Source organism: Lepisosteus platostomus, chromosome 4, assembly GCF_059453375.1.
Source record: "Lepisosteus platostomus isolate fLepPlt1 chromosome 4, fLepPlt1.hap1, whole genome shotgun sequence".
Taxonomy (NCBI): Eukaryota; Metazoa; Chordata; class Actinopteri; order Semionotiformes; family Lepisosteidae; genus Lepisosteus; species Lepisosteus platostomus.
The window spans coordinates 75,468,203-75,490,579 of NC_142614.1; the positions used below are offsets into that span (position 1 = coordinate 75,468,203).

The 22,377-nt window shown below is 44.4% G+C and overlaps 1 protein-coding gene across 7 annotated transcripts in view; it reads right to left on the reverse strand.

The window, feature by feature from the left end:
• The window catches only part of mctp1a (multiple C2 domains, transmembrane 1a), a 197,432-nt gene that overhangs the window by 164,412 nt on the left and 10,643 nt on the right, over positions 1-22,377 (reverse strand). The window lies entirely within an intron of this gene.

The window sequence follows — 22,377 nt, forward strand, 5'->3', positions numbered from 1 at the left end:
GATGGACTCCAGTGTAACTGACCTCTCCTTAGAGAACATCGTGGATACTGTATATCTTCCAAAATACTCCAGCATTTCTCCTCCTTGGTTTGGATGGTCCTACTTGTTGTTTACTCAAACTGGAAGGCTGAAGGTTTATACCATGTTTGGAAAGATAGCATCTTGATCTACAGTATATGTCAAGAATATAAAATAATAACAGTGCTTTGCCATGTCAGCACATTACACAAAGTTAGTTGGGACAAGGGACAAAACAAATCCCGAATTTCCTTTTTTTCCTGAATTTTTACTGTTTATATCCTTTAAATCTTTCAAATAGGTTTCAATGTGTTCAATCTGAGGATGATACCTCTGATTCATCTGAATTTGCATGTGCTGTGCCTCAGGGTTCTGACCCTTGACCAATCTTTCACAGCATTGTAAATGTCACACTGTTTCACCTATCTTTACGAAACCAGGTGATTCTACGCCTGTAATTAGCCTGACTACTTGTCCCTCAGATGTAAGAACTGGATACCATAAACCTTTCTACTTAAATTCTGAAGAAACAGATGTTATTCAGTCTGTCCTTGCAGTGGATGACTGTTGTACTGAACTACTGCATTTACCCAAATTTAATTTTAATACAATGTTCAGCTTTGTCCCTGACCGTTCATTAGACATTGAACTAGCGTATCTGTCTTCCACCTAAGACATATTACTGAGCGAAGACGCTCTCTGGCAGCACATCACATTGAAAAATTAAGGCATGCCTTCTAGAATCAATTATTGTAATGCCCTTTATTTCTGGTATCTTCAAAATGCTATCAAAATGCAAAAGTCCTGACAATAAAAAATCTTTGGCCACAATACACCGGTATTGGCATCTCTACACTGGCACTCAGTACATCACACCCTACCCATTCAGCCCAGCTTGCTTGTTTGGCAGTTTAATAGCTCAATGAATCTAAACTTCTGTCCAGCTAGTTCTCTAGCTTGTGCCCAGAGTTCGGACAACACACACCTGCTCGGGAAGCCTGTTCCAGACCCCGTGACTCTTTGTGTAAATCAGTGTTTCTTGTTCTCTGTCCTGTAAATGAATTAAGTTTCCAACTGTGAATTCCGTGTCCTTGTTTCATTACTACTACTAATCTAAAGCCTTTGGGATCAATTTTAAAACCCTTCTCATAACTTGCAAAGCTTTAAAGAGACCATCGTAATTCTGTGACTCATAGTTTCTCTCTGTCGCTGGCTGGCCACTCTGACAACAGAGAAGACTGGAGGTAAATCTTTTCAGCTACTGGGCCCTACACACTGGGCCTACAAAACAGATCAATGTTTAAAGCCTGACTCATGGCTAGAGTTTGTATTGCCTTTTATTGACCTACCGATTTCTGCTCTGATGTAGTTACAGTATGTGTTTTACTGTGCTTTGATTGTATCGCTTTTATACTTCTTTCTGTTATAACATTCCTGCCTGCTTATAGCTATTGCTGTATGGTCGCACTATATGAAATAAAGGTCAACTCATGATTTCATTGAACACATTAGATGGAATAAAAGGCACAAGCAAGGTTAATTCACTCCTCATTAGAAAACAGTGTGCGACTGAAGGCAAGTTGACAGTTCACATTCTGTGCTACGAGCTACTGTATCATGCAGTGAAACAGAACCTTTCATATATTATTTGTTCAATATGTTGTACTTCGATGGGGCAGGATTGTTTTGTTGTATATAAAATCAGTGACAAATATTGCATTATTCCACAGATCTAGAGGAAACCCATTGCATGACTTACTGTAGTGATTAAGTTTCGCAAGCATTTCTTAGATTTTCTTTTCCTTTTTCTCAGTTGTGATTTCAAAGTGGTAGATCAGTCTTTCACAGCCATCATGAATAACACCTCTGCTTCATATGTTAACCAGCTACACATAGCTGGATGCCAGTATAATTTGGCTTGGGTACCACCAGTCAGCAGAACGACTGTGTGTTCAGTAATGGCAGATTTGACACAACCTGGGTCAAACCCTTTTCCTGTCTGCCCCCATGCTGGCGCACCTGTGCTCTCTGACTTCTTCGTCCTAGATGTACTGCAGAAGTGTGGTGTCCAAGTAAAACACACTAAATGAAATGGTAAAATGATCTAAAATCATAGCCAATATTTAACTGAAGAAATCCACTGGGTTAATTGCGTCGTTGTCTTTGAGGATTCTGTTCCCTTTATTCTCACGATTATAAAGGATCAGCTCCTACAGCCCATCAGTGCAGGACACTCCTTTAGAACCCTGAAAGCATCTGGTTGCTCTTCTCTGGACAGATTTCAGTATAAACAGTGAAACACGAACCACAGGGCACATGTGTAAACTGCGTGGAAGTGCATTCAGAACCGAGGACAGGGGGCACTTCTGGACACAAAGAGTTGCGGGGGTGTGGAACAAGCAACCCAGCCACGTTCTTGAAGCATACAGTACGTAATTTTGTACTATTCTAAGAAACAGTCACGGAGAAGTACAGAAAACAGAATCAAATAAAATGAAAATGAAAATAAAAACGAAACCTCAAACTAGAAGTCAATTTTAAAGTGCTGCAATGCACAGCATGCCTCACCAAAGTTTATGAAGGAGTCTGCGACATACAGACCGCATGCCCTGTGGCCAACTTAAAAAACGGGAGGCTCATTTTCATGCACTTTGGCACGTCTAGTGCTTTCTCAAGGCGGTTCTGTAACAGGACGGCGTGTGCATGTGACATTTGAAAGGGTCATGTTTTATACTCGGCATATTCCTGCCCCTGGGAGAAAGCAGATTTCCCAGGGCTCCAGTGAGCGACCCCTCTCCTGCTGATAAAAGCAGAGATGTGGCAAACACTGCTGCTTAAGAAAACCGCAAACTCCAGAGTCATGTTTCTTCATCTGCTGTTATGACTTATGGCTGCGGCAGCTGTGCTGTTCACGAAACAGGCCGAAACAGCAGAATCTCTGAGGATGTTAAATGACCCAACGTGCTTGGTACACTGAAGAACCTTAAAAAGATTAATTGGAAAACCCGCATGGATACCTTTTACAAAATGTTATACATGCAAATGAGACCAACATGATTGCAAAACAGATTTGAAGATCTAAAGTATTTAAGGGTGTGATATTCACGATAATTCAGGTGAAAACAACTGAATATACAGTATATACTGCACATTGTAGTGGTTGCAAGTTCAGGTCAGGACCAGCAGGAGACTGGGAGACTGGGGCAAGGCGTGAGTTCTGTGACAGATGGCAGAAAGGACGCTTCTTTACAGAAATACCGGCGCTGTCTCGTGTGGTTTTGTATCACACTCCTGCCAGAAAAACACACTCTACTTCCAGCCCCCATCGGGTCTATAAAACGGGGAGAATCACTGCAGGGGGTGTCTTGTAGGTGGTAGGAGTCTTTAAGGGCAACTTCTGATAAAGTGCTCTGGACCCACTACCCTGGATCTTTACTGATTCATTCACACTGAGCCGAAAGGCAGGGAGCCCTCGCACAGAAAAAAAGCAGCACTTGCAATGTAGAATATAACCTCATATTTAGGCAGCTAGTACTTGCTCCTGAGAACATACTTTAACTGAATGATTCCATTACCGACGTTGCAAATCTTTGAGCTGCCTGCAGCTCATGACCTGGCAATGATTCTGGGGTCTTTAAATAAATCTTGCAAGAACTCATTGAAACTGAAACATGTTGAATTCGTGTCTCCATTTAATTGCCTACAAGTAGTCCTTTTTTTACTTGTAGCTATAATTGAAAACCAAGGTATCACAATTAATAAAGTAACATACAGTTAAGTGCCTTTGTATTACTTCCATACAAAGGTGTAGCTACTGTAGGCACCAATGGATCACTGCTCTGACTAAAAATCTATGCATGCTGGCTCTTTGCTGTATTAACGGTACTGAAATGCAAAAAAAAGTTCCTTTTTACCCAACCTGCAAGTTGATGTCGTTTTCACCCCAGCACTAAATGGCAAACCTATGACAGCACACACAGCAATGAGAGGCCCTCTTCCTGAATATCCAGGACCGCTCACGTCCTGCTGCTGTATGTGAGTCCCTGCCTCCTGGCATTTACACGCTACACTTTAAACAACTGGCTCCTGTCAGTGCTCCACTGTTCCAAACCTCTCCCAGCTTCCAGAGGCCCTTTAACTAGGAAAGCAAGATCAATGTCAACACCGACAACACTTCTCCACTTCATCCAGACGTTCTGTGCATGTCTGAGATAATGACAACATTGCATTTACAGAACAACTACAGGAATTCCTATAGGAATTATAGGAAAGGTTCCAGATGTGAGGAGGCATTCAGCCCATCTTGCCTGTTCAGTAGTTAGTTGGTCCCAGGATCTCATACAGCTGTTCCTTGAAAGGAAACCAGGCTTCAACAACATGGCTGGGCAGCCCATTCCACACTCCCACCAGCCTCTGCGTACAGAGGTGCCTCCTGATCCCGGTTTTAAACACACTTCCACATACAGTAGTTGTATCCAAAGCCTCCCCAGGACTGATCATTTTCAACACAAAATTATTGCCGACGTTTCATACCCAGGTGGAGGAAACCAGGCCTGGCCTCCTTCCTGGAGGCAACAATGAACGATCTCTGCGAAGCAAGAAAATGTTTATTTTCATGTTTTATTTTCTTTCAAACCTTTCCACACTCTTCGATGAAATCTGCAGCTTGCAAATACGTTAGCTTCTCCTTTCCACGGCTGTGAGATTAAGCTCGAACGCAACATAAGATTACGCCACAGACTTTATCACTTCTGCTTTTCATGTCCAAGCCAGACTTTTTTCAGATTTTCAGGTTTTCAGATAGAGGCAACAGGTTGATTCGTGGAATCAGAGAGGTAAGAACAGATGGCTTGGCACAGTTACCCTTCCTCTTGCACAGATGTGGAAACGTCACATTAAGTTTACGCGTGTTAAAGAAGTATGACTGCTTTCGAACGAAACAAGCACATGGCGAAGCCCACAAGCACTCTGCCGCAGATGGAGGGCAGGTCAGGAAATCGCTCTCCAGCTCTGGAAACCCAAGCGCTGGAAACTCCAACTCACCAGAACAGTGGAGCTCCCGGACAGCATGAGAGCATGAGCATGAGAGATGAGGAGCTAATGTACAAGACGGAGAAACGACCCAAGGGCAGTCTGATCAGTATGATCCAGCACGGCGCAGGGTTTAATGAGCTAGTCTCTCACCGCAGCTGAGTTTTTGCTCCATTCTGTTAGTCTGCAAATCATCACAGCGCGGGACCCATTAATATTAATGCCCAATTAAATCAGATCTGACTTCGGTGGCCTTTCGCAAACTGTGTGAAAGATAAGTTACGTTAATTGTTTAAATGAAGGGAGCCATGATTCTTCCTGGGATAATCCAGTTTATATCTATTTAGCAGATACCTAATAAGGAACAAGTAAAGGCTGAAAAGAGAAGAAAGAAAACACAACGTTTCGGCTGTGTGAGCTTCTACAGCTTCTAACTTCATTCTGCTTGCGGTCTCATTGTCAGCATGGGAGAAGACGCTGTCCTTTAACCGTGAGTTAAAACCTGACTCCGCTGAGAGGTTCCACAGTGTGTGCAGTGACCTTTCACCCTCATCGGGAGCGCTGCATTCAGATCCAATCACCACGCCACACAGGAAACATCACAGCCTAGACCAGCGGAGATTTGATCCAAGTACACAAAATCTCCTGAGGTAAAGACAGGCTCAACCCAGGGGACTGTCTCACACTCAGCAGTGAAACGAGGACCTGGGAAAACTGGAAAATTAAGGGGAATTTATGAAGGGCAGAGAAGAGGACTTCTTTACTCATAGGGTTGTGGGTGTGCTTAACAGGTTTCCCAACCAGGTGGTTGATGCCCAAACTCATTTAATTCCTAACGATCCAGACAGGGTGAAGGCCACTCTCATTTGCAGCTTTTACTTATGTTCTAGCATGAGGCCCATCTCACCCATCTGGTTCTTAATACCGTCACTCAGTGATGCACGGATCTCATCCAGACACTGTTTGCAACAAGCCATGAGGCTCAGATCTTTCTTCAGCACTTGTTAGCCCTCTCTGAGCTCTCCTCTTCAAGCAGAAATCCTGAAATTCTCTCGTTGACACTAATGACTTCCTCAGCACTCACGTACAGTATATAGGGAAATATTTCTAATTTATAAGTATGTCCCAGAATCTCATGGCTGTGTCTCAGACATTGCCCTGTTCCCTTTCCCACTGAGGTTACTGAGAAACTACACAGCAGCTTCATGATTATTCAGACACAGAGGGAACCTTTTGAGCTCAGAGGGGCGACCGAACCGCCTGACCTGTCCCTGTGAATGCTGGGGCTGCTGTCCTAAAGCGAGCCACCCTCAGCCTGCAGGGCTTTGCAAGTTCAGCCGCGGTACCCCACGTGCTCCATACGCCTGACAGGTGGAGATATTGAGAGTAATGCACTACTGGTGGTCCCCTTCTAATCTGTGCGCCAGAAAGGAAAACAAATTGATTTTAAATTAACAGAATAAATGTTTATAAATGCTCTATAGGGCAAAGTGTAATGGATGAGCCTGCTCTTAAGCCAGGGCTCTCCTTCTCCGCTCTGGACATGACAGACGAGTCAAGGAGCAGCTCCAGGTCTCCCAGTTGCAATTATTAGTCTGTGACAAAGACAAGAACCCGTGTACAGAATTTCCTGTCGCACTCTATCAAAACAAAGAATTCACCCTTCCTCGAGCCTCTTATATTTAAAACCCATGCGAGCCCTTAACAGTTTACCAAGCAGAGGTCAACTGAAAAGCCTTGTTGTACCCCACACCTGAAGGGGCTCCACAGCCGAACTCTTGTGAACTTGCTTTGTCCTTCTTCAGAATGAACCTCTGCTTGTTCTTTTGCTGCTTCCAAGCTCACACAGCTCCCCACAGCATTGCAGACACTGCGGTACAATGAGCAAGCTTCCATCTGCACGCGCGTTTCCCACTATTTCATCTCTGCCGACACAAACCCTGAATGCAGATCTTACTTTCAGAAGTACTGTACTCCCATATCTCAAAAAGGATTTAATGTACTGTAGCTAATCCTGAGCCAGTGGACTTTAACTCAGACTAAGCCAAAATACGGTCTAAATAACAATTACTGATAATGTTAGTCTTTTTTTTGTATTATGATAAAAAGTACTCTAAAGACTCTCCACACATTTGCCATTCTGCTGAAATCACTTTGGGACCAGAAGTGATCTGGTGACAGATAAGCAGAAACTAATTCAGATGGAGTACCCAGGAGTAAACTCTGATGCTTGATAAGATCACCCAATGTTTAGGAGTAGGTTGCAACAACACTGAACTCCACCTTCTGTGTCAGTCTCCCACTGCCTGTGTCCTGGAGACCTGCTCAATGCTGACACTTTAACTTCTTTCAACAGCTGGATGAGATTCTTGGATCAACTAGCTACTAACTACCTTACAGCATCCTCCCACCTGTAACCTTTCCAACAGAATGTCCCTCTGCTTGTAAAAGCTGCCAGTATCCTGCAGTTCAGTTTCTGGAGGTCATTGAGACAGCATTCTAGACACTCTAGGTATCCAATCTGGAGCACATCCAAACTTCTGCTGTGTCAAGAGGTGGACTGAGACACCTTGGCATGAATTGGCATCACCTGGTGAGGCCCTGAGTCTTTACTGGGATGTGTCCAGTAACGGAGTGGACAGTGAGTGGCAGAAGGTGGACAAATGTTGCTTTAATGGAATAAAGGCATGTGTGTGTAGTGAAGGAGAGCGAAGATGTTTTAATGGACACCATCACCTTTCTACCTCAGCCCACTAAATTATTACCTTCTGTGCGATAATGACTTCTGTCTGAATCTTTTTTTATCAAATCGACGTGCCAACCTGACAATATCATGCAAGCTACAGTATCTCCAGAAATCAGCATCACACCGACACGTCTTGAAAAGCTGTTACTGGTGTTTGGAGAACAGCAGCAGGAGCAGATGGTGATGTTCTCATCAAAGCTCGGTCTTGATCACGGCGCGTCTAGCTGTGCAAACACATCGTGCTGACACAGAGCACATGCTGATCAGCCGCCTGCAGGGTGGGCCAGCCATGGGAAACACTTAAGGGCTCCAGGGACAGCAGGATTAACAAGGCCAGGAGGACAGTGTTTTTCCACTATTCCATTAACGATCTCTGCGGAAATGATTTCTTCTGTGGGGAGCCCTTTTCGATTTGCGTTGTGTGATTGCGAAGAGAGGCTCACAAGCCAACAGCCTTAAAGAATGGCACAGAGCTCTCCGTAACACTGGCTCACTCGTGAAAGGGGTCTATGGAAATTATTTCATTCTGAATAAAATGAATCCCGTCAGTGCCCAGTGGCACAGTGACAAGCACTGCCGCAGCCCACTGAAGTGCAGTGCTGTACAGAGGTTCGCTGAAACTAGAGCGAAACAGCTTCTAACACAGGCATGAGTGGTCACTTTTATTTCAAATACGTGTGCTAAAGATCGAGAACATTATCACCCATCAGTCCATTTTCTGAGCACTGTATAAAAATTCAGGGGAGCCAGAGTCTATCCCAGCAGGCAACAGGCACAAGGCAAGATAGAGCCTAAAAGGGACGCCAGTCCATCGCAGGGCACACACAGAGACAAACTCACTCACTCCTGGACTGTGGGAGGAACCCACGTGAACACAGGGAGAACATACAGACTCCACACAGACAGCACCCCAGGGCCAGAATTGCGCTGGGAGGCCGTGTGAGCAATGCTGACCACTGTGCCACCTTGCCACCCACTGAATTATCATTTACCCTTAAAAACATTTACAACCAATCATAATGTCAGAATCACTTCATATCTACATGGTGAAAACATGCCAGTAGACTGTGTCTTATTGCAGAGGAGTGTGGTCAATGAGGGAGTCAGGATAGGAAGGCAGGACGATGTTATTTTCTAATTATAAAACTTTTGAAGGTTTGCAAAAGTCGTCTATGTGCTCACACTACAACTACAGTATTAGAGAGGGTACTCTTAGAACAGAAAATACTGAACATTAATTTGTAGTGATTTGTTTTCATCATCCATCACCACAGACATCCACATGGAAAGTATTAAGTACTGGAACCACAATGATGCCCTTTGCATGCTTTTACTCAGAACCAAAATTGAGTCACATTGATAACACAAAACTTCATTTCAGCCACTGTCAAAATCCGACTAGACAATAAGAAGAGCAGCACAGGCATAGTGAACCAGCTTTAAAAATAAATTAGCCAACCATTATGTATCCCAGCATGCTAGGTGAGTAATGTGACTGTTTCTAGTAACATCTTTTTTTCTTCCTTCAGGAAACAGCTGGATGAGATCCTGGGATCAATTAACAACCAAACAGGCCAGATGGGCTGAATGGCTCCTCTCGTTTGTAACCCTTCTGATTGTTCCTCCGTTATTTCTGTCTGATTCACAAAGTCCTGTGTAACGAACCCCCCATGTGCAGTGTCAGATTCGTCATGTGCCCGGCTGCAGCAGAGACAGCTTCAAACCAGGAGAGCAGACACTGCCGCCCTGAACATGAATGGAAAAAGAAGCTGTGCCTGCAGACAACCCTCATCCAGATCAACAGTACAAACTGAGGAGAGAAAAAAACTCACAGACATAAAATGTTACTTCCAGCCACTCCGGAAAACCAGAAGCGAAAAGGATCAGCGTGATTTGTGCAGTTTTATATGCTCAGTGTATCAATTAATGTGTGAAAGTCATTTCCTGCTGGCACTGCTAAAGATTTTGTTCAAGATTTGCCACAGATTTGATTTAAGAGTGTTAAATGAAACGACTGAATGGCAGCTCACGCCTTGGATCAACTTCTGAGCATTTTAGCTCCTATCAAAAATGCCAACAACGAAAACCAGCATTTCACTGTCTAGGCAATGCGTCAACGGTCTCACTTTGTTTAAAGCTTAACATCAAATAAAAAAAAACAAACCTGATAACAGCCAATTCTAATTGGCCTGTCACGGATGTCGTAAGGGGCAAACCTTACAGAAATAGACCCTTTGCGTAGCAGCGGGGCGGGGACTCAGCAGTCGTACAGAAACATATGCCCCCAGGTAGCGGACGTGGGGTGACCTGGTGCTAGGAGGGTCTCAGGACATCCGAACGTCAATGCTGAGTGAAGAGGAATGAGTGACCTGGAAATATATAACCCCAGAGAGAGAGACCGGAAGGACAGCAAAGCACAGGTAACTAGGGACAGGACAGAGAGGGAGCGCACTGGCCACACAAAAGGGAAGTGATGGGACACTCTCTCGTGGTGGGATGATCAGGTCAGGACCCAGCCACGCAGAAAAAGCCGAGCCAGACAGCGCGATCCGAGTGTCTCGGTCGAGCCTTGTCCCACACGCAGAGCACAGCCCAGGGCAGCGCGGACAGGGCGTGTGTGGGTACAGCTCAGGTCCCTCATCTCCCCTGAGGGCCGTGCAGGTCCAGCGGGGCACAGCAGGCTGATGCCGAGCACCCCTGGAGGAGCGGGCTCACCCTCACCACAGGGGCTCCAGGCCCACGGCCAGCAGGGGCTCCGCTAGCGTAGAGGAAATCAGGAAGGTAAAGGGATCGTGAGCCAGAGCAGGCCCCCCCAGAGGCCCCTGTCCGTGACCGTCAGCTGGGGCACACAGGAGGCCCTGCCCCCGGGACGAGAAACACGGAGCAACGGCCACAGAGGGCAGGCCAGAGGAGAAGTCACCGGCTTTCCTGGGCTGTCCGGCCCGGGCACGCCCTCAGTGGGCACTGCGCTGTGCTTCTGTGCTAAGGCAGTGATCTGTCCCAGCCTGCCTGCAGCAGCAGAACTGGAATGCCCGTTGGATGCCACTGGCATCCCCCGCATCGGCTCAGAGCCCGTGGACAACAGGAGTGAGGGTGCAGTTTGTGTGGCGGCTCTGGACTGCACTCAGGGCGCCGCTCCTGTGCATTGAGGCATAGCAGCTCGGCCAAATTTCCAGCCTCGTTAATAGAAAGCACCTGTTTCCCCCCGGTGGACGGCCGACTGTCGGCTCTCAGAAGAGATCTAATAAGCTACTTTCCAAAGGCAGCGGCTTCGTTAATTGTCTCACATGAAGAAAAAAACAGCGAAAGGCAACAGGGTTTCACCCCCAGCACCTCTCTGCCAATCAGGTGACAGAGCTGTCCTCAGACTGCGAGCACAAGACGCTGGACAATCAAGACCCGGAAGAGCTCCGATGTGGGACAAAAACCACGTCTAGGACGCTGGTGTGTTCTAAGTCACGCTGAACAAGAGGTTTTGGTGTTGGGTGCTCTCATTCTTTCGGATTTCAGATCGCCTGGTACAGGAATTTGAAACACAATTTGTGGGTGAGGGTGCTGACTCAGAGCTGGGAGAAACTAAATTAAATTAGAAACCTGCTTGAAAATATTCAGGATGGCCTCAAATCCCTAAATTCCCATATGGCCTAGCCAGGCACCAAGCCTGCTGCTAATTACAGTATACAGCACAAGTTCTGCATACAGCACATTGAAAATCCTGAATGTACTGTAGTACTACACAATCTACAATGCAATTCACTTAATAATGTTTAACAGGTTATAGTATTACAGTACAGTAGTACAGTATTATAATGTACACTGTCCCTCCTCCTACAGCACAGCGTCCGTGATCTCCATACTGGAGCACTGCCTTGGACAGTCTGGTCCAGGGAAAAGAAGGGATATCTACTGGTCCACCAACATCCCGTTTGCCCAGAGTGACAATCAGCTTCCCCAGAGCGTGACTAACTCCAGTTCCTAAATGCTTCATTGTGGATTTAACAATATCGATTAAGTGCTATTATAACTAATCTTCAAAACATTCAAAATCAGAATGATCATTGATTATTTTTAGAAGAGAATTTGGCCATAATTTCCGTTGACCAAAACTTTACAATGAACCAGCGGCAGCCAGGAACAATAAAATCATAATCTGATGGGGTCTATCTTCCATCTTTATGCAATGTGTACAGTATGTCAAAAACTGATGCAACACAAGCACTTTCTAAAAAAAAAAAATGTACTGAATACACCAGCTTCATGTCTTATAAAAGTATTTTACAGACTAGAAAAAATACTAGAAACTGCAGGCAGTAGTTTACAGAATGTTTATCCATTTTCCCATATTTTCATTTCATACACAGATTTGATTTCTGTGCCAGGAGGGCCTAGGCACCTCTAGCTGGCATTGAAGTAACTGTGCGTTTGTCTAAAGGATAGTAAACACACAGTACAGAAAACAGTACAGTACAGATTGCGCTCCAATCAGGGTGATTAATTAGTGGGATACCACAGGATTCTGTATTTGGACCGCTGCTCTTCCTAACTTAATGTATCAATCTTCCAGATTCTGGTCTGCTTACATCACTAGTCAGGTCTGTAATTCGGTGCATATGCAAATATAAACAGCAAAGGACAAATGTTTAGATCAAATTCAAGACTGGGCAAAAACGTGGCAGATGGCATATAAAGTAGATAAGTGTGGGGTGTTACATGCAGGTAGCAGAACATCACACCACATTTACATATGGATATTTTGTCCAATTTTGGCCCCTATGCTGTAGAATAGACATCACTGCTCTTGAGCCGCTCCAGAGAAGAGAAGCTGGATACATACTAGAGCTCAAGGGAATGTCTGACAGGGTGCAGAAATTCAACCCAGAAGACCCTGTCTGAATGAAACACCAACTTGAGGGCACAAGTGGAAACAGTGTGGACACTGGGGTAACACCCCTTCTCTTTTCAAGAAATGGGATTTTTAATGACCATGGAGTCAGGACCTCAGTTTTATATCTTATATCCAGCACCTTTATACAGTATAGTGTCCCTGTTACTATACCGGGGCATTAGGACCCACACAGACTGAAGGCCGAGCTCCCCCTACTGGCCTCACTGACACCTCTTCCAGCAGCCTGATATTAGCAGACCTTAGTTTTTCCCAGGAGTCTCTCATCCAGGTACTGACCAGGCTCACAGCTGCTGAGCTCATGTGGGCTAGCTGCTGGGAGTTACAGGTTGATATCTCTGCTGGAAATGAATTTAATGTGAGAGCTGTGGGGTTCTGGAGCAATAGACAAGTCTCTCTAATTCACCTGGAGCTGGAGAGCACTGTTCCCACTGGGCTTCACAGAGAACCATTTATCAGTACCATTACATCCGGCATGTGAAATTGGCTTTGCTTAAATCACAGACCTGATAGGAACCACAGCATTAAATATCCTCTCAATAAACACGCACAATGAAGTAGAATGTAAAATTGAGCTGTCCCATAAATAAAGTACATGCACAAAGGAAAACAAAAAAATCCTTCTTACACCCCTACTGTTCATTTTTACTTATTTCCACGGACGTAGATTTTCCTGTATGAGTGCAAAAGCACAATTACACCCTTTATTGCGCAGAAAATAAAAAGACAAAAATAAGCCAAGGCTTAACCTTCAAAATGGTGCACACCAGAGACAAAAGACATAGCTAGAAAAAGTTCACATAATGCCATAAATAAGCACTGCACTAACCTTTACCAACACCATACTGCAGCTTCTGTACAGTATGTCACCCTGCAACTCTCCACTGAGCTCAGCAGTGGAAGCCTGGCCAGTACCTGGAGGGGAGACTCCTGGGAAAGCTGAGGCTGCTGCTGGGAGAGGTGTTAGTGGGGCTTTGGATCCACTGCAACACCTACAGTAAAACGAGCACGTTTCTTATTGTCACAAATCGATTACACATACTGTACACATTGGTAAAATTAAATGTGCAAGTGGAAAATGAATATTTTAATCTAAAAGCAGAAACCGAAGAGCCCAGTCATGTCGCTCACCAAGCCCTGCCTGACGATGTGGTTCGGACAGGCGACCACAATTAAAGCCACATCCCGCAAGGTAAGAGTGCAACTACACACCGCAGCCTCGAAAATAATATATAAGGTTTAAAAACGAACATCCACTTAGTTTCCCCTTTGTGTCCTGTGGTTTGTGTGTCGCTTTTGAGAATTCAATAAGCCCTTTGTCAAACCGACACAAAGTGAGGATAAATCTCCACCAGATAAAAAAAAAGAAAAACTATACAAGCAAACGGTACTTCAATATATATATTCAAGGCATTCCCATTGCAAACAAGGAAACCAGCTATTGAGGTTTTCTTGTTTTCCATGCAATGATTCTGAGGGACCGAGAGATCCCTGACCCACAGTAAGGGGGTCAGATAACACGACCCCCCATATCTTTAAACAAAATGTGGATGTGCGCATGTGGACTTGAAAGGAGGAATTTCATATCTTCTCCTTAGTCAGCAAACTACTACAGGATGAAGGATTTGCTCCATGAAAGCACATGATCTTCCACTTTAAAGAGAAACCCAAAGACCTTGACCACTACTGAAGACCTACAGTAGGACATTACTAAACGCACTGAGCATCATTAGAAGAGAGGACGCCATTTGGCCATCAAGCCCATTTTGTAGTTAATAGTTCATCGATCCTATTATCTCATCCAGCTGTTTCTTGAAAGAAACCAGGGTACTGCCTTCAACAACATGGGTGGGTAGTTTGTTCCAGGCTCCTACAACCCTTTGGGTAAAGAGGTGCCTTCTGTTCTCGATTTTAAATGCATTTCCACATGTTACTTCAGGCAGGCTTCTATGAGAGCTTATAGAAGAGACACCAGGAAGGGCTGCAGGAGAAGGCAAGAGGTCCCATTCCTCTTTTCTAAAAGGAATTCTGATCCACGATCCTCGAATGGCAAATATTGTGATTTTTTTGGGAGATGTGCTATTTAACTAAGGCCCCACCTGCTACATGACTTAGACCCATCTGTAAAAGACCACTATTCTACATCGGCAGGACTGTAGTTGTGGACACGATCATGTAGATGGTCTGCTTATCAAATTACTTGCACATTTAGTGGTCACATTCATCAGCTGTTCTACTCTTCACTAAAATCTGATAATGTACATAACATCCACCCACTGCACTGACGCAACACTAAAACAACTTAGGAAAAAGGTTACAAAAAATAATTTCTTAGTATTTATAACAAAACATTCCTGTCTGGCTTTGATCCAACTGTTGGACCTGGTAAAGTGCTTTTGAATGCACATGACAACACAGATTTGATCCTTTCTAAAAGAAAGATCAACAGTCTGGGACAGCAAGCAACTCTGTTGAAAGCATAATGCTCAATGACTAGTTAGACAAAGTTAGACTGAAGTGACTCGACACTGGATCCCATCCCAGAGAGAGAACAGGAAAGTCAAGAACATTTTTAATATTGAGCAAAGAGACTTCTGTTTATGTGCAAGGGAGAAAAAACTCTTAATGGTAAAAACTTTTAACATCTTCCAACCTGTTTGCAGGGTTCTGTATGAAAAGAAACTGTGCTGTCTGTACAGTGTCGTTATGCTACCTGTTTGAGGTAATGCTGTTTAATGAAAGGGGCATTCCTTGCCTTGTCTATTCCTCAAAATGCAATTCCACATATCGTTTTTGTTTTTCTTTTTGAAGCATAGCAATACAATAAAATATTGTACATGTAAACTCTAATGGATGATCTTACCACAGCTACTTAAATGTTTACAAATCTCTGAAGAAATACTACTTAGTGTGTATGCCTGACTGGTTTTGAGTCCAGAGGCTGCAGAAGCCCATAGGTGTAGCCTCTGTGCTCTTCATGTAACTTACAGTAAATGCATACCCTGACAGATTTGTTTAAACATTATTTACTGCAGCACTTATCACAGAATGAAGGAAACAATCATTACTTGATTTGAAACAGTTAAGCAAGGCTAATTTAAGTGACAATACAAGGAACTGGGTAGCCACTCCTACAAAAGAGCCAAAATGCACATTACCTGACAGGCCAAACTAAAAACCTATTGATTGAATTTCAAAATGCACAGTCATGGCACACATACGGTGCACAACACATTTGCAAACGTGTGTCATTTATTTGCACACGTGTTATGGAGATAAGTGGATCCTGCTTCTCTTTGTCAGTACTGTGATGGATTCGTGACATTCTCTGGTTTGATGAGGGAAGAAACAGCGGGGTCTTTGGATGGCTTTCAGGAAATGTTCTAATTTGTAGCATTAGGTTTGCGCTCACAGCAAATAATTCTGTTACCGCAGACAAACTCTCAATTTTGTCTTATTGAACAATGTGTTTACTGTGATTGAGGGACTATTCAAAGGAGAGCTCAGGTGAACTTAGACTGATGATATACAGAATAATACATTTATAAAGGTTTTGTACACAAACCTTCATTGCTTTTATTTCTCCTTCTTGCGAATAAACCACATATGGAAACAAGAAAGAAATAGACTATGTATCATTAATGCAGAAGATCAGAACAGCTGCATTACAACAGCAAACCCTGAACATTTCACTCTAAAAACCGCTGTCTAAACAAGCAGCAGAAAGTGTGCAAATGTGTAAAAAAGGCCAAACTGCATGTCCCCTGCATCTCTTACTCTACCAGCAGAGTAGGGTGCTGCTGTGCCAGACGGCTCTGAGGGCTCCCTACTGGATCTGCGCCATAATCTGCCCTCACTGGTCTCCAGCAGAGGGCGCAGTCTTCTGTCTCTTACAGTTTCGCCCCTGGCCCTGGCATGCATCTGCAGTAAATTTATACACACCAGGCATTTACTTTGTGCATTTTGTTCAGAAGGAATCTGTGTTTCGTTCTAGACCACTGGCCCTGGAGAACCCCAGGTCTGTAGGCATTTTAAATACCTTTCATCAGTGGCAGAAGATCATATTATCTTAATTAATTAAGCCCTTAATTGGCTCAATTACACAACTGCGATGTGCTTAAATGAAAACTGGAATTCACCAAGCTTTGTTCTAATGAGTCTCCCTTCTGACTTTCTGGTAAGTCTAACAGTATGACACAAAAAGGGGGCTTTTAAGAAAACCACAGCAAGGAGAAAGGGCTGCCCTCATCAGACAAGGCTGTCATGTACGCACAGCGTACACAGCGACTGCTCACAGAGCCCAGTTCACCCAGTCAGAGCATCTCTAGGAGGTGGGAGGAAACCCACATAAATTCAGGATGAACATGCAAACTCTACTCCGAAGGAGCTGGAAGCTGGAATAAAGCCCAGAACTACACAGCTGCGAGGCACCCGCACTCAACACCTCTGCAGCTCAGCTCAGCCTGTCAATAATCACAACCCCATAAACAGAAACTAAATGGGCTTAACTAAGGCAGTACTCAAAGCCACCGTAGTGTTTCTGGTCCCTCGGGATTGAGTAATCACATCGGGCCTCCCTGTTACACCTCTACGTGGCGACAGCAGCAGAGACAGAATGCTGCTCTGGGAGCTGCAGGGAGTGCACTGTCCACATGGGGGACATCATAGCCTTGCAAGCCGACATGGGACATGTGTCACGTGTTGTGAATTGTTTTTGGAAATCCGTGACCCTGAACTATGACACCACACCACATTAAGCCATGCAGCGAACACCATTAGCCCCTCCAAAATGAAACATCAAACGCAAGAATTTAATGTAGATGAAAGCAAACTGTGGTGCTACAGTCCCACCAGAGGGACCCCCATCATTTTGGAGTACATATCATGCAGATGACAGGAGTGAGAATCCAGCCTATCACCTCCCTGCAGCCATAACATATAAACAACCTCACAACTGTTGCAAATCAGCGGGGAAACATTTCGCAACAGCCTGTGCCACACACTCCAGTGTAAGGATCTGAATCGTGAACAGGAAGGAGCAGGGAGCAGTGCACTGGGGGCGGGTTGGGGGGAGGGTTTGCGTAGGAGGCTGGGAAGCAAGTAATACAGATCCCTAAAAAAGCCTAGAGGGTACATTAGCAAAGATGACAAATCCCCAGTGTCTTGCGTCTCTTCCCACCTATCCCTCCTGTCATCCTACCTACTGTGCAGTACAATGGGGCCTAACAAAGGCAGGATAATCCATCAGTGACGCACTTCAAGGGCCTGTAACACGGTTATATTGAGAGCACACGGAGAGCAAACCCACAATTAACCTGCCAGCAAAGAAGCCCACTCTTCCCGAGGAGAGGCAGAGCCGCCCGCCTCCGGTTAGATCTGTCTGAGCACCTCCTCGTGCCAGCGAGGCGGGGAGGCGGGGAGGCACGGAGGCACGGAGGCACGGAGGCTGCCGTGCGCCCTGCTCTGGCCATTATGCGATCAAGCGTTCACAAAACGCCAAAACCCCGAATGCAAATCTCACCCGGAAAGGTTTAAGGGGAAGGAACAGGTACAGGTACGCCCTGCCGTCCCCTCCATAGTGCTGGCAAATGTCCGATCCCTAGGGAACAAGCTGGACGAGCTCCACGGTGATGTGAATTTCCCCTGCGCATGGCGGGACGAGACGACGGTCGAGTCCACGTTGTGGTCAGGTGGCTCTGGGGCTCCATACAGACTGGAGAGGAGCTGTCTAAGTAGTGGGGGAAAAGCAGAGCCATGGGGCAGGAAGGCTAAAATCTTTAAATATCCTTTTTAAAATCGGCGGATGTGGAATTACTTTCGCTTGTACTTAGACCACAATGTTTGCCTCGCGAGTCTGGGCGACTTTGTGTTCATTAATTTACTTCCTCGTGGAAAAATGAAGTTCTTCCAAGTCTAAGTCTAAACACGCATAATTCCCGGCCAATGTGGCAGCTGGGCTCACAGCACACATGTTGAAGGCCAGGAGCCACATGCCAATACAGACCTGCCGTGCAGTATGTAAAACTGAAAGACTCACACTCACACTTCCACAGACATCATTTTAGTTTTTTACCACAAGTCCAGCAGGCAGTAAAAGCCGAAGTTCAGAGCGGTGACTGCAGTGCACAAGAACGAGAGACTGTCTGTAAAGTGTCCACAGCTTTTCGCTGTAGTTGTGAACAGGAAACTGGTGTTCAGAGCTGTGATGACATGCAGCCAACTAGGGTGTCAGCCTCACGATGCAGACACATGCTCTTCAGTGTCAAAGCTAAATAAAGCTCTGTGCTGTCAGGAGAGGACCATATTAATAACGCAACATGCCCTCACATGTATACAAACCCTGCGCCGTCAAAGCCACTTCAATATTAATGAATGCAGTCTTCCCTTATGCTGATTGTCGTACAAACAATAGCTTGCAGATATATTTTTTCAAAGTGACTTAATGAGCATTTGGTACTTACAAAAGTTTGCAAAAGGCAGCAACCGTGTGTCACTGACGCCCGGTCGGCCTCCTGTGGAACGTGTCATTAAGACCCTATGCGAGGCAGCAAGGCTGGAAAGGAATTGGAGACGGACTTCAAGGAAGACACACAAGGTTTATTAGTGCTCACAGCGGTAACAGGGAAGTCCGTGCAGTAGTGAAGGTTAAGTATCCAATAGCAACCAAATCCAGGCAGGTCCAAAGGGGCATCAGGACACAGTCTGTAGATCCATCACCGGGAAACCCATCCAGAGATGAACAGGGACAAGAACCCACGAAGAACAGGAACTGGGGAATACGGAGCTTGGCTCCGTGCCCTGGGCTCAGAAGGTCGGGGTGACTACAACAGGCCAGTGCCCTCAGGCTTCTCTGAAGCCCGGGAGCAGGTGGGCCATCAGGCAACCATCTTCCCAAGCCGAGCCCCGAAGGCAGGAGGAAGTTAACTTAAATAGGGAACCTTAACTGGACACACCAGGAAAGAACACAAGTAATAACTAAAAGGACTACCAGAAACTGAGCAGAGGTGAAACCATATACTGCTTTAGAAACCACGTCTGAAGTCCAGACCCCACAGCCTTATAACACACATTCCACTGTTAAACTGTCTTCACTTTTATCCATTGACACCACTGCAATGGATCAGTTTCTTTAGTGTAAAATCAAATGGGTTGAATTTCTATTCTCCACTTTGCAAAACGCACATCTCAATGAAGGCAGACTGAATCCTGATCTGCTTTTAAATTGGTTTCTCCTTGGTCTGTGGTGCATCAGTGACTGTGCTTTTTATCCTGCAATAATAATGACACAGTGGGCGAACTGTGAAAACACCATCAATAGAGTTTGTAGACAGAGGAATATTACAACTGTTTCTTTTATTTCTTGGAGTTTTAAGTCCCAATTGCATCAATTGATATTTGTTTGAACAGAAAATTATTTTCTTTACAGAAATAAAGATAAGATAAGAGATCACTTTATTGTCCATATACAATTTCTTGTATTAGGAATTTGTCTTTTTGCATACCCCAACTTGCTCCCCATGAGACACACAGACAGCCACCGCACAGTATTATGGAGTAAATTGTCCAAAATACTCAAAGATGTTTCAGGTCCAGGATGAGAGATCATTTAGAAAGGTAAAGCTGGCTTTAGTTACACTAGTTCAGGTGGGGAGCTGCGTCAGCGTGCGTAGGCTGCAAAGGAAAAAGTAACAGGTTTATTCCATGGTGAAAAGAGAAGAAAGAAAACACAACGTTCCGGCCGTGGAGCCTTCCTCAGGTGCTTCTTCATGCAACCAGTTCAGAATTCTCGCTCACTCTTGTCTGTCCAGAAACTCGGAGCCTTAGACTCTTAGGTGCAACACTGATGCCAATTTCTCCCTGTTCAGGGGTCATATTCCAGTAACAACAGGCTAAAGGGTCTCATTGGAAGGGTTAATATGGGCTTTTTAATGGGGTTTAAAATAATTCTACATCCCCTAACTTTTGGGAAAGGCTTTTTTAATCTTTGTCACACAACATAACACTGTGGAAACTGAACTCACTGGAAAGCCGTTAAATAAACAAGTACCTGACTGCTCTAAAATCACTCACTGTGAGCAAAAGGCCTTTCATTAGTGCTCAATAATGAACCCCAGTAATATATCATTAATCAGGCTCTGCTATAATACTATAACACTGTCAAGCTACACACTAGGTAAAAAATAAAAGATCAATTTTATTTCTAATGAAAGTCTGTCTTAAAACAGTACTGTATATTCATCTTAAAGAACTAAAGTAATAAGCCTATTTTGGATTTTTGCAGTGCTCTCTGCTCTGAGAGTGCACAAAACATTTTATTTAAGACAAAGCAAAATGCTATAACTGTGATCCTCAACCCTCATCTCATCTTGTAGCTCACCTGCGTCTTGTCTTTTTGTTCCTGTTGAATTGGGCCAACTGTTTTAAATGTTCTATTAGAGGCACATTTTTCTATTTGCATTCAGCTCTCACCAGGTTGAATTGTAACCGACAAGCTCTCAGCAGAACCGGAAACACTCACTGTGGCAGAGTTTGACAGGCCATTCCCCCTTCTGTGTCTTTATTCTAAACTGATCACCTGTTAGGCCCTATTTAACCAGAAATAAGGTAGCAGACAATTCAGAAGTTAAGGAGAGATTGCATTAAGCCCTGGGTGCTGCAGGTTTTGGAACAGTGCACCTGAACTGGGGTATTCTTGAAACCAAAAAAGTCACGTAGATCAATCAGAAGCATCATAAAGCATCAAGGAGTATTAATATTAGGAATTATTAGCATTGATTACCAGTGCAGTTGGACAAGAACCTTATGAGACACCAGACCCATATCATACCAGGGATTAGCAGGAGATGGAGTTCACAGAAAGGCAGCTGAATTTAATTTAAAATAAGCTGCAAATTGGTGATTACTGATGATAAAGTGAGTCCAGTTGTCCAGATGAGTATGGTATGACATTATTGATGATGTCACCCAAGAGCTGGATACGGTATGAGATTTGCCTATTGGTCTGAGAAGTGCTGTTAATATAGAGGGAGAAAAGAGCAGGACTCAGGACAGACCCTTGTGGGACTCCCTTAGTAACAGGAAAGGGCTATGAAACAAATCTGCTTGTTACACAATGAATATGGTTTCGTAAGTAACATACTGAGACCAATACTACACAGTTGATTCAGAAAAACTGTGATCCACAACATCAAAATCCCTGGAGAAATTTATAAAGACAGCTGGTGAGGTTTTAAATAAGACCCTTTATGATATTACCGAGAACTTTCAAGGCTGCTGTAAGACATCTATACCCACAATGAAAAGACTGCATTCCAGGCAGCATGTTTCAGAAGACACATTTCAATACTAGCATGACCAGTGTACTTATTGTCACTTACTGTCAACTTTACAAAGCTCAACTAGTGCTGCTGACTTAGTGATGGACTGATTCTATGAGGAACAGGGGAGGAACAGGGACCATTATCGTTAAGTATTAACATATCAAACACACGATCTGCATTAATAAAATGGTCACTGAATGAATTAAATGTGTTTTCTTCACCTGTCACAACAGTGCTTGTTGGACATTTCGAGAGAATTGAAACTGATAATTGGGAAGGTAATTACTTGCTCTCAATATATTTAGCTGTCGTCCAAAACAACAGGGAGAGAAGCCCCAGAGACACCTCGACCTCATCTA